The 15,198-nt window shown below is 45.8% G+C and overlaps 1 protein-coding gene across 8 annotated transcripts in view; it reads left to right on the forward strand.

Moving 5' to 3' along the window:
• Positions 1 to 15,198, forward strand: part of foxp1b (forkhead box P1b) — a 149,050-nt gene that overhangs the window by 27,124 nt on the left and 106,728 nt on the right. For 6 of the 8 annotated variants that reach the window (XM_042088954.1, XM_042088939.1, XM_042088948.1 and 3 more), the window contains exon 3: positions 7,726 to 7,774. The exons of the other annotated variants lie outside the window; for them this stretch is intronic. The gene's annotated coding sequence lies outside the window, so the exon portion shown is untranslated. The remainder of the gene's footprint in view (positions 1 to 7,725; positions 7,775 to 15,198) is intronic. 8 annotated transcript variants of the gene reach the window in all.

The raw sequence follows: 15,198 nt of genomic DNA on the forward strand, positions 1-15,198 counted from the left end.
TTTATCCTATTTAGATGCAGGTTCACAGCACAGAACAGGGACGGTAAATCATCATGGTTAGTGAGACAGATAGAGAGAGAGAGAGACTGAGACACACTGAGAGAGAGGGATAGAGAGAGAGGGATTGAGAGGGATTGAGAGAGAGAGAGAGACTGAGACACACTGAGAGAGAGGGATAAAGAGAGAGGGATTGAGAGAGAGAGAGAGACTGAGACACACTGAGAGAGAGGGATAGAGAGAGAGGGATTGAGAGGGATTGAGAGAGAGAGAGAGACTGAGACACACTGAGAGAGAGGGATAGAGAGAGAGGGATTGAGAGGGATTGAGAGAGAGAGAGAGACTGAGACACACTGAGAGAGAGGGATAAAGAGAGAGGGATTGAGAGAGAGAGAGAGACTGAGACACACTGAGAGAGAGGGATAGAGAGAGAGGGATTGAGAGGGATTGAGAGAGAGAGAGAGACTGAGACACACTGAGAGAGAGGGATAAAGAGAGACTAAGAGAGAGAGACAGAGACAGAGGAAGAAAGAGGAAAAGGGAGAAAGGGAGAGTTGCGGTCAGGGAAGGAGCGAGGGACGGGGTGGAGACCAGAAACGGTGCTCGGCTGCTCCCTTTTCCCGACAGGAAGCCCCAGACAGACGAAGGCGAGTGCTCCGGCCACGGGTCAAGCCTGACTGACATCATCGCGGCCAAGCCGCAACACATTAACCCCCCCCCCCCCCCCCCCCCCCCCATCCTCTCCAGCAGTCCCACTCTCCCTGGAGATTGGGGCCCTCCCAATCTGTTTATTAACCTCCCTGATGCTCTCCACCACCAACACAACTACCTCCACCATCTCCACCCTAGTGCTGTGGTTCATGATTAGATGTGACGAGCAGATTATTTAATACTGGAGGCCAGTGTGCCTCTCCACGGCCCGACGGCATTAGCTCAGCGCGTCGGTGGGCCGGCCGGCGCGAGCGTTTTGTTGAGGCCTGTACGTGTAATGGGCTTTATTGATCCGAACGGCATCTGGGGTTGCTGTGATGTTATTAGGGGGGAGATAACGTGAGTGTAATTCCACTCAAACAATATATTAGAGTTTTATTGGTCAAAATAACTTTGCCGTTTAGGCTGTAATGCACCTAGTGAGTTACAGCTGCTCTTTACGTCTCCTTACGCCGATCTTAATAAACCATTTCCTCTACATCCTGCTGGGAAGAGGGGGCAGGTGGGGGAGAAACGGCAGCTTGAAAGGCATGCTGGGAACTTCCAATGCCATAAGTGAAAGTGCACTCCACTGAATGTGCAGACGCTGTCCATCCTGAGGCAAGGAGGGGATGGGGGTGAGAGATGAAATCTAGAGGACTGCATCGAAATACATCGAATATATATAAAATATTCTGCACATGATCACTGAACATACAGCTTTGACAGATGTACCTGCTTATCACCTGTAATATTTGCCGTAGAGCAGTGATTAATTATGTGTGTAATTATGATTAATGTGTGATTTAATTATTAGTGTTGTTATTGTGTGTTTGCAATTTCATACCAGCTTCCCTGATACCCTGATCGCTTTAAGATTTTTTACCAGTGCTCTGCTGTCTGTGACCTCTTACAAGGGTTATTGCATTGATATTGTTCAATGCCCCAGTTGTACATCCATTTGGTTAAAAGCAGTCAGCCAGCACATAAATAAATGTCAAGGAAGGTTATATAAAATGTGTTGAAGTTGGTTGGGTAATGTATTTTGCAAATTGAGTGGTCGGTCAAACAATGCACCAAGGGGGTAACCAAGGGTGGTATTTCTCTGGAAAATGGCCATGTTTTCAACGTTTGCCATCGGATGACTCACCATGCACCACACAAGAAGCCAACAGAACATGTGGCAGTACATTAAGGTGCCCACACACTACGCTCCCCCTGAAAAACAACATTTTGCTTGTTGCTTGCTGCCTCTGAAAAGGAAAGCATAAGTCGGGTGAGGAATTTGGCTAGAATTTGCTTTTGGTAATTTGTCTGAAATGAACATGAATGTTGCTCTGTTTAAACAGCAACAGCTCTTGCAATTGATAAACTACTTTTCTCTTAAAACTTTTAATGGACATTTCCTTTTTTTCCCCTTTCAAGGACACAGTAAATCCAATATTTATATGAAATAACGATCCCATTTATCTAGAAGCATATTTTGTGGAGAAATTTAATTTGCAGCTATTTAAAGCCTAGGTTTTGGTAATGAATTATTTTGTCATCTTGCCTCTGATGAGATTCATCTTTAATAACTGCAACAATTATTTTATTAAAAAGAGGAGCCATGCATTACGGCTATCGCGTCCAGGTCTGCAAGCAGTGAACGATTCTCATTAAAAGCCTCTATATAACCCACCCCCACAGTGCTTTCATTAGGATACCCCGACCGAAAATTATATTTAAGTGTCAACAATACTTGTGTTTGAAGAAAGCAGACATATTTACCTTTTTTTAATCGAGGATGTCTCAAACTGACACCCGTGAGCCTCTCTGTATTAAAAAGAGATAACGGTATACCTACGCTATCTGATGGTCGTCATATTGGAAAAACAAATCTTAAATGCTGACTTTTTAATAAAAATGTAATTTTGTTGTCTGCCACCTCCGTTGTTAATTCACAACTGTGCTTTTTTTGGCTGTTTAGAAAGTTTTGGTGATATGGGCTGATCATAAATCAGTGCTGTCTTTGTTTATCTTCAAGCGACCCGTCTTCATTATTCCATCAACTCTGCTCTGTCGTCGAAGATGTAGTTTGGGGAGTTGTACAAAACACAATGGTGTCATGTAGCATCCTTGTTGGGTGGCTCTTTGAACGAAGGGTAGTTCCCATTCTTATCCCAGAGCTTTTCAGTTTTGTGAATATTTACAAATAGTAGGTTGGTGGTTTTCAGTAAAATAAAATTTAAGTTGATAGAGGAGGCAAAAAGAAGAAAAAATCTACAGATAAGGTTAACTGATTCGCTGATAATCTGTAATTTGTGTACAGTATTATTTATTTGTTTTCTAGTAATTGCAGTATATCCATATGAAGTCCATATACACATGCATGTATGTGTGTATGTATATACACATACGCATACACACACGCATACAGACATACACACACACATACGTACACCTATACATACACACATATATGTTTGGACAAAAGCGTCTGCTAAATACAGTAATCACAACCATAAATCTCTCCATATATTATATAGATTTATATTATATATAAAGATTAGGATACAGGAAGTGGTGATTGTTGTGAGCATGAATGTGTCTGTTTATCAGCCTATAAAAAAATCAAGCATCTGTTGGCATCAGAATAGTAGTGGTTAAGCTTGATTTGCCTTTAATTTAGCCTTTGCTCATTTCATTTAGCATGGTACTTTAGCATACTTCCTTAGAGATTGTTTTCTACATCAACAGATGGATGAAATTACTTTTCTCCCTCTCTCTCTCTTCATGTAATCAAAGGCAGAAGTGAAATTGCGGGATGTTAAGTAATCATTTATTTTTGACTGTAAGAAATGCCTACTTCCCTAAACCCACGGCATCTCTCAGACAGATCAAATAAAGATGTTTATATTGCCGCGCGTTATGACTCAGACTGGTGCTGGGTGTAGGTGTCCCACCTCCCGCGGGCCCACGGATGTTTGCCGGGGCGTTTAGCGAGAATGAAATCCAGTAAGAGATATTAAGTTGTGCAACACGAGGAAGCGTTTCAAAGTGCCGCTTTATCTCTCAATCATCACATCACATATCTCAGTGAGAGTTAATGAGTCCCAATCCTCGATGGGACTCCGTGTTGAAGTTTGTCAGTCATAGTTAGGCCTCTTCATTTAGGTGCAGTGATAGACACGTGTGCTTTATACTTCCTTTTGACACTTAATGTGTCGGCACATGACACAACGTTTTGAGCAATGTTGCTGGGCAACCACATAACCAGATCCATGTGTTCTGATTTGATGATCATGAACATTTGCTACTGATGATTAAAGTTCTTTAGAAAACAAAATATCAGTCAATATCAATGGGAACATGCCAGTACCACAATACTTAGGAACATTGCTCAAAAAGTTGCCTTGTGTATCATCTGCCACACCGATACCCAGAAAGTTGTTGCCAGCCTGGTGTTAATTGTTTTCCACGGGTTTCATACTATAAATGCATCATCTGCATCTGGAACGTCGGGAGTAATCAACTAAATGTAGCCGCTGCTTTCCTCTTATTACCTGAGCGGTTTGACACCCCCTCTCCTCCCTCCCTCCAGCCCACTTCTCCTCCCTCTTCCTTCAAGGACAAATGGGGTGGAGAGAAAGGCCGGTCCGGCGTGAAGCCTCGGAGCTCGGGGAGAAAGCAGCAGCGGCGGCAGCCGATCTCCTTTCAGTGCCAGCTGTTCTCGCTGATACACACACCGCCGCCGCGCTGAAACTCTCTTAATATAATTCGGCCCGGGCTCAGGAGAGCAGCGCAAAAAAAAAACAAAACAAGCGTGCCAGCAAGGGGGGTTGGGGCGGGGGTGAGGTGGGGGTGGGGGTGGGGGTGGGGGTGAGTGAGTTGGGGTTGTGCGTTTGAATTTTTCATCAGCCAGAGCCTGGACGGGGCGCTGAGTTGGGTGGGCAGCGCGCTCATTCATGAGCAGATGTTCAGCGCTGCTACACGCGGCGGTTAGCGTGAACCTCCTGGCCTCTCCGCCACTGGCTGCAAGGACGTTGGCAGCGACCGGGCATCTGAGAATTGCGCCCTGGCAAAAAGGAAAAGAGAGAGAGAGAGAGTGTGAAAGGAGGAAGAGAGAGAGAGAGAGAGGGAGAGAGCTGAGGCCTGGAAGAGCCGCTGCCCTCAGTCCAGACCCCCTTTTTTAGCCACCTCCAGGACCAAGCTGGAGGAGGAGGAGGAGGGGAGGAGGGAGCCACTGACAGGCCATCAGTCTTCGGTCAGACAGTGATGAAAGACTCCTCCCCCCGCATGGGCTCCTGGGACGACGGCGGAAATTCCTGAAGACAATTTCCACAACTTTTGTCATTAATTTCTTATGACATCCCTGCGCATAACAACCATGCCACTTGCCAGGCAAACCCTTCCCCATCCTCACATCCCTCATCCCCAAGCCAACACACCCTCCCCACACACACACACACCGCCACCTCCCCCCCCCCCAAAACCACGAAAAAAACCCTATTTTTTTGTCTTTGTTTAGAATGAACCGTTTGCTTTCGGGTGCCTCTTGCATCAGAGGCCGAAAGAGGAAACTCCTCTCTTGGAGTGATTCTGTGGGTGGAAACTAAAAGAGCCAGCTGGGAGGAAGTGCTGGTTTGAAGCCTCTGTGGGTCCACTCTGCCCCAGCTGCCACTGTGGTCAACCAGGTGGCCCGGTCAGCTTGCGCTGACCCGCGTACGTTAAAGCCTCCCCCTGGACCCGCTTTTGCTCACTGCCATTCAGATCTGAAGACTTAGCGACAGTCGCAGGCCTACGCCATACTTGATAGGATTCTGCCTCTCTCTCTCTCTCTCTCTCTCTCTCTCTCTCTCTCTCTCTCTCTCTCTATTTGAGTGTTTCAGTGTTTCTGGGTTAGTGTGGTGTCGTCACCATGGAAAGCATCTGAATGACTTTGAGGGAGGTGATTGTTGGATTGTAATTGAGGGAAGATAAGGTTTTTTTCCCTTTCCTTTCCTTTTTCCTTTTTTTTCTCTTGCACTCTCTTCTCTCCTCCTTCAAGTGCTTGTTTCTTCAGCACGTTCCTACTTCGCAGTTTCTAATTGCCAGTTTTCAGGTTGGGTTTATGAGAGCAAAACTAATTAGTGTTTCTAAATTCAGCGGGAAGAAAATAGCAGTTGGATTGATTGTTCTGGTTTCCTCTCCTGTGTCAGGCGCTCAACAATAAAATAAGACTCTAATCACTTTCAATGCGTCTGTATTTTTAAACCGCCAGCTGAATGTCACTTCTGGTCTCCTGGCATTTTGTTTGGGAAGATGGCGGAAAAAGCGAGAGCTCTCTCTCTCTCTCTCTCTTTCTCTTTCTCTCTCTCTCTCTCTCTCTCTCTTTCTCTCTCTCTCCCTCTGATTTTTTTTATTCCTCTTTGTGATTTGTGGGAAGTTTTGGATGGGGACGGCAGTGGAGTTGGTTGGGGAAGGCTGTGGGTGTGGGTGGTGTTGGTGTTAGTGTTGGTGTTGGGAGAAAAGAGAGAGGAAAAGCTGCAACAATGCTGTTGTGTTTTAGGCGCGGTTGCGTCTCCTTTGATACGGAATGTCCCGCTGACCGGGTCGGGGCAGGGTGGTGGCGGAGAGTTTACAGTAGCGCTGACACACCGCTTACCTTTTGCTCGGGCCCTCTCCGGCTGCACCGAGCCCTCAGGAAGCCGGCCGCAGGCCCATGCTCCTCTCCCTGACGCCCAGAGAACTGCCCGCTGTTTGAGTTGGCAAACGCTCCCCCTCCCTCTTCCCCCACCAGCGCTCACAACCACCCCCCAAACTACAACCCCACCTTTCAGGGAACTTCTGCTGCCTCGGCAAGAAAGGGACCAGTGGTGGCCTGTGTGTGTGTGTGTGTGTGTGTGTGTGTGTGTGTGTGTGTGTGTGTGTGTGTGTTCTGGCCATAGAGGGGGTCGGGTGGTAAGGAGGGAGGAGAAGTGGATAGGCTGCGGTTCGAGGGGGCAGGATGGTGCTTTTTTCCACCCTCTGCTTCTCCTCCACCAGCGCAGGAAACACATTTTGCCTTCCCTTCCCTTTTTGCGTGGAAAACAGGAGAGAGGGAGGGAGGGAGGGAGAGAGTGTAAGCAGAGAGAGGAGAGGGGGTGGAGCAGGCGGTGGTGTGGAGCGTGGTGGCAGCAGTGGGGGTGGTGGTGGTGGTGGTGGCGGGCACCGGTGGAAGAGGCTGAATGACAGCAGCAGGCCGCTGGGGGTTGGTGTTAATCTTTGCCGTTTATGTGCGAGGGCCGCGCAATGCTCAGAACAAGCTATTTCCGTGATCCGTGCGGCGTTCTCCAGGCCTGCTCTTCAGGGGGTTTCGTTTCGGGCTGAATTAAAAAAAAAGTTTATAGGTCATTTTAACAACGTGCCGTAAAACTTACACTATTTTTATTTTCCCCATCCCTGCTCCACAGGGATTTGCCTTCCAAGGCCAGTAATTAAGAGGCAGTGAATACACGGTCAGGGACGAACAGTGTTTAAATGCAATTAGAACAGTGCTAGAATCAATTTGAACTCAATTACAGTTTTCTGGTTGTGCCATTATTTGTGTAATCAAGGGAATTTTGCCTCCAAAATGCTAAATAAGGCACCTCCATATATTAAACGCCATGCAGGGGGAAAATGAAGCTGAACCCAGCCTTGTGAATTAGTAGCCCTTTTAATGTGGGATTGTTTCAAAGTGACCTCTCTCTTTCTCTGTCTGTCTGGCTCAAACCAGCCCCCTCTTCTCGCTTTGATTGTCTTGAGATGAAGCGATCACAATAATGGGGAATGGAGGGTAATTAGTGGATTTGCTCCTCTGCTTCTCTCTATGTGGAGCAGGCTGCCACTGATGACTGGCTGCCTCCACCGGCTGGATTTCCTCATTTGAAAAAAGAGAGCTTGGCTAATTCTTCTTTCTTCTCTCCTCCTGCCTTTCACTTTCACCCTCTCTCTCTCTATCTCTCTCTCTCTTGCTCTCTCTCTCTATCTGTCTGTCTATCTCTCCTCCTCCACGTCTCTCTCTCTCTCTCTCTCACCTGCTGTGTCTTTCACTAGTCGGAGGACACCAGTGGTCACATCCTGTGGAGCCAGGGATCACAGTACAGTAAGTGTCCATCTCCTCCTACTAGACAGTGCTTTCTGCCAGGCAGGCACACTCTGCCTCTGCTTCTAACCTCTCTCTCCATTTCATCTCTCACTCTACTACCGCTACTGCTACACACTAACTACTCAATGATGCAGGTGCATTACCATTAGATAGGAAACCACAGTGTAAAGTCAGCATATGTCCCTTCATGGCACCCACTGTATTGCTAGCTTGGAGTAGATATCGCAGGTTGTTAGGCACATATCTTAAATGATTGATTGTATTTAAAGTCATTTCTAATTGTTGATGTTTTTAAATGTTGAAGACTAGCTTGCCATTTCTGGATGTGCTTCTTTGAACATCATCTTCAGCTGCTTTTTGGCGGATATCAGTTTTTTTTTTGTACAACTGTAATATTTAGTCAAATTAACTCCTGTTGCCATTGTAGAATGTCTTGGGCTTATAATGTTGGTGGCTCACTGTATTTTAGTCTGCTCTGAATGTTTTTTCTTTTTGTTTTTTGTTGTCCTTTCTAATGTGTCGCTAACAAACACTCAAGGTGGCCTTGAGCACTGAGTGACGTGTGTGTGTGTGTTTGTGTGTGTGTTTGTGCATCTCTGGACCTTGGTGTCTTAAGCCATTTACACCCTGTATGTTGTGTAATCACACCATAAACAAACAGTGACTATCAGCAGACACCACTCCACCAAACTATTTCAAAACTTTTTGTGTACTGTAAACAGACGTCTTTGACCTTGAGTGATAAACCCAGGGCCCAGCACATGGAACAGGGATGTGCGCTAGCTCGGTTGGCGTGTGGCTTTTTTATAACTTCGGGTTATAAGCTAGCTGGTTGTATATCTGTTGCTAAGGACTGAACACAGCCTTATTCCTTCATGTGCATCAGCTTGAGAGTAGGAATACTTAACCTTTGAGCAGCAATCTCACTGAGATTGTTATGTTATTTGCTGATGCTCTCCCTCCAGCTCGCGTTGTATCTGTCCATTAAAGATGAATTCACCTTTTGGCCCGGCTGAGTTCACTTGCTCTTGGAAGCGGGCCAGAGACAGAAAGCCGGCTGCCTTCAACCTTGAACTGCACTTTGTTGTCGCAGCTCAAACTCTCACAGCTGTGGGATTTAGACTCTGGACGATACTGAAGGAACAGCGGATACATTCAGAGCCCTCCTGAAAACTTGACTGTGTCGTGTAAGCTAACATAAGCTGCCCAGGGCAGTAAGACGGTAAACAGAGATGGAGGCCAGTCTTAGCCTTGTCTAGCACGTAATTCCAAGCAAAGGAAATGTTAGCCAAGGCATAAAATCCATTTCAGACTCTTAAACTTTGCAATGTGTATGGCCTATGGCTTGATTTCTCTATCACAGGTGGATTTGTAGGTTATGACGTTGTCCTGTGGTAGATACACATGGGGACTCTTAATTAGTATTCAAAGTTCACTTTGATATTTCAATGAACACACTTAAGTTCTTGTTCTTTGTGTCATGTCATATGTCAGATTTTTGCCCTTTAATGGTGCCCAGAAAATGTTCGACCTAGTGCAGCTGAGCAGTAAGTCTAAATAAAGACTCACTTTCTGTTACTGTAGCAGTTCCTATGAAATGATAGCAGTGGTCATATGATTTTGGTGGAGTTCATTTTTTCGTAGCTTTGCACAAAGGGCGGGTATAATGTGGTAAGCGAGGACAAGATGCATGTTGGAGTGCACCTGAGCTCTGACAGACGGAACCGTTGAGAGTGTAGTTTCCCTTGTCGAAAAAGAAAACTCCTTTTAGAACCGCAACACCAGACTTGGCACTTGAGTCCTATGCTAATTCCCCCGCCATGCTATCTCGCGTGTCCTCGCAAGGTAGCATCCGACTCTGGAGTTGCCCCAGCCCTGTGAATCCATATGGGTATATGGGGCTAAGAGAATGTAAACAGAATATAGATGGTGGGGAAAATGGGATAAGACACTGTTCCCAGGCCAGTTTCAGGCCTGTGCCGTGAATGTTGTCTGGCCATGAAAGAAAAAAAAAAAGATAAGCTAAGGCAAACAGGTGCCTAAACGAGACAGAAATACAGCACACAGGTATAAGGTGCATAAGTGTGTTGAGACACCTGAGAAACATCTTTTTTACTCATCCCCTTTAGAATGGCGTGTTTGCAAAGCTCTGCTTGTGAAGCCCTGGATTGATAGTAAGTGGAAAAGATGAATGTAAATGGTGTCATTTGATCATGTAAATGAGCAGTCGAGCTCTATTTCCCCCACCCCCATAAAGAAATAAAGTATTTACATAGACAGTTGTGCTTATGATGCTTATGGAAATTGATCTCGGCTTTTTTTTTTCCGACAACAACATGTTACAGAATGCAAATCGGATATTTGCTTGCCATTATGGTGTTTAAAATGCATGGCGGTTAGATGTAACAAACAGCCTCGGAGAAGAACAATAATGTTTCCAAAAACTCCTCTAACAAACAGGACACGTTAAGCAGCACACTAATCCATTCCCATTACAATTGGATGAGCGGCAACATAAGCGATTATTTGTAACTTGATTTAATGGAAAGGATAATTAGAAATCGCAAACAGAAGGATTCATTAAAACTGTGCACCACTTCTGAGAGCTTTCCTCATCAGATTCATATGTGCTGTAATTAATGTGATTAAAAACCTGTAGTCTTTCCTGTTTTACCATATAAACACGAAAGCTTTGACTGTTGCAGTCAAGTCAACACTTATGGGCTGTATTGAACATTGGTCGAGAATGAGTGACTGACTGGCCTTCGTTTGCGGCTACGATTTTGTAGCCTTGTGGAGCAAGGTTTTCACTTTGACGGCTGAGAGCACTTAAATTGGACTCTAAACGCTGCCTGTGTTCTCACCGAGGTGCATTGTGAAACTAACCAGCTAATTCTGAAAGTGCTCAGTGAGCTGGCAGCAGAGACTTCCAGTCCTGACTCTTGCTGGGGACTAATTACTGAACGTTAGGTGACCTCAAGGTGGGCCAGGGAGGCTTAGAGTAGTTTATTAGCCTCTGTTCTAGAGAACTGTAAGGCGCTTCCTTTTCATTCTCATACAAGGCCTCTAGGCCTCTCTCCAGTAACATTTCTATGCACTGTCTCTGTCTCTCTCTCTCTCTCTAACACACACACACAGTCACATACAGTAAACATCACACCCACACACACAGATACAGATACTCATGTATACACACTAGAGTCATTTTTTTCTGTCTGGTCTGGTCTATGTAAGTGGGGTTAGAAAGCTGCACTTGACTTTTGTGTAGCTGTTGATCAGGTCTGGCAAATGACCTGCTTCACTGTACAGTGCTCTGTGTGCCCAACTCCACTGTGTGTGGCCCTTTTGCTCTGTGTCTGACTGGATGTGACTGCATCACTTCTGTTGAGGTGTGTTTGTGTGTGTTTGTGTGTGTTTGTGTGTGGGGTGTGTGTGTGTGTTTGTGTGTGGGGTGGGTGTGTGTGTGGGTCGGTGGGTGCGTGTCCCTTTCCTGCGGCCACCAGTACTGACCAATTGCCTGGCATCTTCCCAACCTGCTTTGGTGGGTGCGCAGGCACAGGCAGGACTACTCTGGTCCGAACCTGTTCGTTTACCAAGTGCCTGATTTGCCTTTTGACCAGTGGTCATTACAATCACCATGGTTAGTTTGTAGTGAAAAGAGGAGCTTTCAAGCAGTCAGTCCGTCAACACACAACCTGATGGACAGACAGATAGGGCCAGAGAGCGCGAGCGCCTAATAACTCTCTGAAATGGTAGGATCAAAGCCACACTTGTTCTGTCCTCCTCTATGCAAAACGGCCACTCTAGTTTGGAGCCGTGCGTCCAGGGCAGAGACGAGCAGACGTTGCTCGTACAGGCCGCACTTGTTGGCAATGTCCACTGTAGTCTAATCTGCCGATCTCATCAAGCTGCTAAGCAAATGGTGTGGGTTGGCGCGTAACTGAACAGCCAGCGCAGCGTAGCGCGCTTCTAGCCACAGCATGCCCACACTCAGGACAGGAGGGAGAGAGAAGGCCGGCATGTGGTCTCTTGATATAGGATTACTGTATGTGGGTGTGTACGTGTCTTGCTCTCTGTGTGTGTGTGTGTGTGTGTGGTGTGTGTTTGTCTGTGTGCGTGTGTGTGTGTGTGTGTGTGTGTGTGTGTGTGTGTCTCTGTGTGCCTGTACTGTAGGTGTACTCAACAGTAAATAACAGTAAAATAAAACATAATCAACAAGTTGATTGTTGATTATGTTTTATTTTTTCCTTTTCTAAAATGATGGTACTCTCAGCAGTCCAGACATGAATCCTTTTGTTCCCCAAGTCTGGTCTTGTTTGCGCTGGCTGTACTGCTGTCCCAGCTGCGGTACGGAACTGGACCCTCATGGACCTGTGTCATTTGCCTGACGGTGGGGATGGGATGGTGGGGGATTATAGTCAAAACAAATGGAACCGAATTGAATCAACTCATGCAACTGTTGTTCTACAACCTCACCATCCTCACAATAGCACCTGTTACTTGTGTGCTTGTGTGTCTCTGGACCTGTGTGTTTTTCCTGCATGCACCCCTATGGAAATAGCCTCCGAATATCTAGATCTAAAGTGACTCATTTCAATATTCAAATAATAATCAAAAACAATTTGATGGCAGCTTGGCTCGGGGATTTGCATACAACCTTATTTGTTGCCCTGGATAACCTGGAACGGACTTGGTGTACAGCAGGGGCTGATTGGAAACTTGACGAGTGACACGCGTGAAAAAGCCCTTTGTCCTCTGCTGTCCCTAAGCGGGCAGATTTCCCTTCCTGTGGTCTGCTGCAATTGCTGCTGTGTTTTAACTTGCTAAAATGTGTCCATTAATTTACATTGTGGACAGTGTGTGTGCGTGTGTGCGTGTGCGCGTGTGCGTGTGTGCGTGTGTGTGTGTGCATGCGTGCTTGCGCATGTGCGTATGTGTGTGCATGCGTGCGTGTGTGTGTGTGTGTGTGTGTGTGCGTTTAAGTGTGTATATTTCTGTTTGTGTGCTTGTGTCCCTCACACTGTTTCATGTCCAGGGGCACTTTATATGGAGAACTGTTGCGTTTTTAAGGGATGAGTTGTGCTGATCTTCACACAGACATACAGTTTCCTCACTGGGTAGGCCTCACTGAATATATGAGAGGAGCTACGCAACCCCCCCTCCTCCCCCACCCATGCATCAGGAGCTCTGTGTGTGTGTGTGTGTGTGTGTGTGTGGGAATGGATGAGTCAAAGTCAACTTTGCTTGCCGTCAGTGTGAGCCTGGCGCTTCCCAAACACTGTCTCTCTCTCTTGTGGAGCTCAACACAATGGTGGCCATTGTAGTGGAGAGGAGCTGATGTTTATTTTGCATCTCCTCTCTCAGAAGCACAGGTTGCACCCAAATTAAACAATGTCTCTCCTCTATCTGGGCCAGGAACACACTTTTGGCAGAGAGTTTGTGAGGATCAGAGGGTTGGGGTGGGGGGGCGGTTGGGGTGGGGGGGCGGAAAAGAAAAGAAAAAAGAGGGATGAAAAGAAAAGGAAGGAAGAAAAGAGAAAGGAAGAGAAAGAAGGATGAGGTGAGGAAGTCCCTCGGACTGTTTGACAGGGTTAAACATGGTGAAATATTGCCCGCGCAAGCTGTGACATCTGTAGTTAGTATCAATGAGAGGCGTAATTAAGTGGAATCAGCGATTTTTAATTCTATATGCTACGTAATAACAGCCACGCTGAATAATTGAAGGAAAAAGAAGCGCAGAAGGGTCCTTTTCCCCCCTTTCGCTGTCACGGTTTAAATTTAGCTGGTGTCATTGTCCAGCAGTTTGATTAATTGGTTATCTGTCTCGACTTTACATCTCAATGAAATATCTGTATTCATTTGTCTTTAAAGCCGCACACAGCCAAATGGGTCATATTTCCAATCATTTGGCGGTGGTGGAGGCGGTGGGGATGGTGGCTCGGGGAATATGTATATTTTAAAAAGATTCTGATTTGGAGACCGCGTCAGCCTATTTGCTCCGAAAGTTGTCATTCTTGACACCCCTACTATGTTTGGGGGGAAAAATGAGAGTTTGAGTAACTTTCGTTTACTTTTCTTTTTTGGAAAATATTTCATTTCTTTTGTTCTTGTTTCCTTCTGAGCCCCGTGTCTCCTGTTGGTGTGCGCCAGCCTGTGTTGGTACTCCATTAGGCGTAGGAAGATGTTGAGACTTGTGAGAGAACAAAACAAAATAATAAAAAAAAAAAAAACAGTAAGTCATTATCTTTAGCACCCAGTATTGAGGGTAGGGCCTCCACTTCTTCTCCTAACCCTGTTCAATCCTGTTGTTTTTCTGTTCAGCAGGTTGCTCTTATATAACAAACCCCTGAATTAGATTGACACCAAACGACCTGTTGTGTGTTTCCACTACCTCAGGCTGAGTGGTCTGGATCGTGCCACGTAAAACCTCTGTAAACGAGGCAAGATTTCCAGTGCAGTTTCCATAGCAATTAGCTGCCTGTCCGTAGATGTCACGGATTTCCGACTTGTCATCTGATGAGATTAACACATCAGGAAGTTGTGGGATGTTTACAGCTCCGAGGCTTTTTGGGTGATCGTGTTTTGAAAGATTTTTGATTTGTTCCCAGCACTTGCTGGTCGCTCGGGCTGTCTCCCAACATTCGCTGATCATTCTTTGTATTGAATAATTGATTTGCATGCCCTGAATTATTGAATGAAGTTAATCTGATCTGATCAAATTAATATTAACACTCTCTGAAATATTTATCATCAATGTTGAAAACTATTAACTTATAGACCTATTAATATAATCATAAATAGATATAGCAGAGAGAGCTGAGGAAAAAGGAGGAGGAGGAGGACGGTGGCAAGTATGCATGAAGCTATCCAGCGCTTCTGTCTTTGTTGTAACTGATGGAATAGGGTAGCTGGTCCCAGGGCTATGCTGTGAGCCAGTGGACGGAAGGCCCGGGCAGCAGGTTGGGGTCGGTGTGATGACCCTTTCGTGCAGACAGGGACCACATGCCCCATTGTGTCTGACTGTCCCCAGTCAGAGGGGAAACTGACGGTCAAATATGTACCATTTCTTTTTGTCTTTCTTTCTTTCTTTACTTTACTTGCTTACTTACTTATTTCCCTCCCTAAGGTACATCTGAAACATTTTTACATACAGTATGTGTGAAACATCCGCAAAAAATCCACTTCTTTCCATGAGTTTATTATGTTCTCCCAGACAACATGAATCCCTGGGATGTCCTAGCCCATCAAGGCATCAAGTGCCTTTTCCTCTTCTTTTTCCAAATGAGCATTTGGAGTGTTCTAGGCCCATTTAACTGTTCATTCCTTCAGCTGTGTAAATGTGTGCTTCTGGACGGGACTCTCCCTCTTCACACTCACAGACTCGCCACAAGCCTGTGATTAGAGGGCCTTGTTGATATTCC

Source organism: Alosa sapidissima, chromosome 4 (genome assembly GCF_018492685.1).
Source record: "Alosa sapidissima isolate fAloSap1 chromosome 4, fAloSap1.pri, whole genome shotgun sequence".
Lineage (NCBI taxonomy): Eukaryota > Metazoa > Chordata > Actinopteri > Clupeiformes > Clupeidae > Alosa > Alosa sapidissima.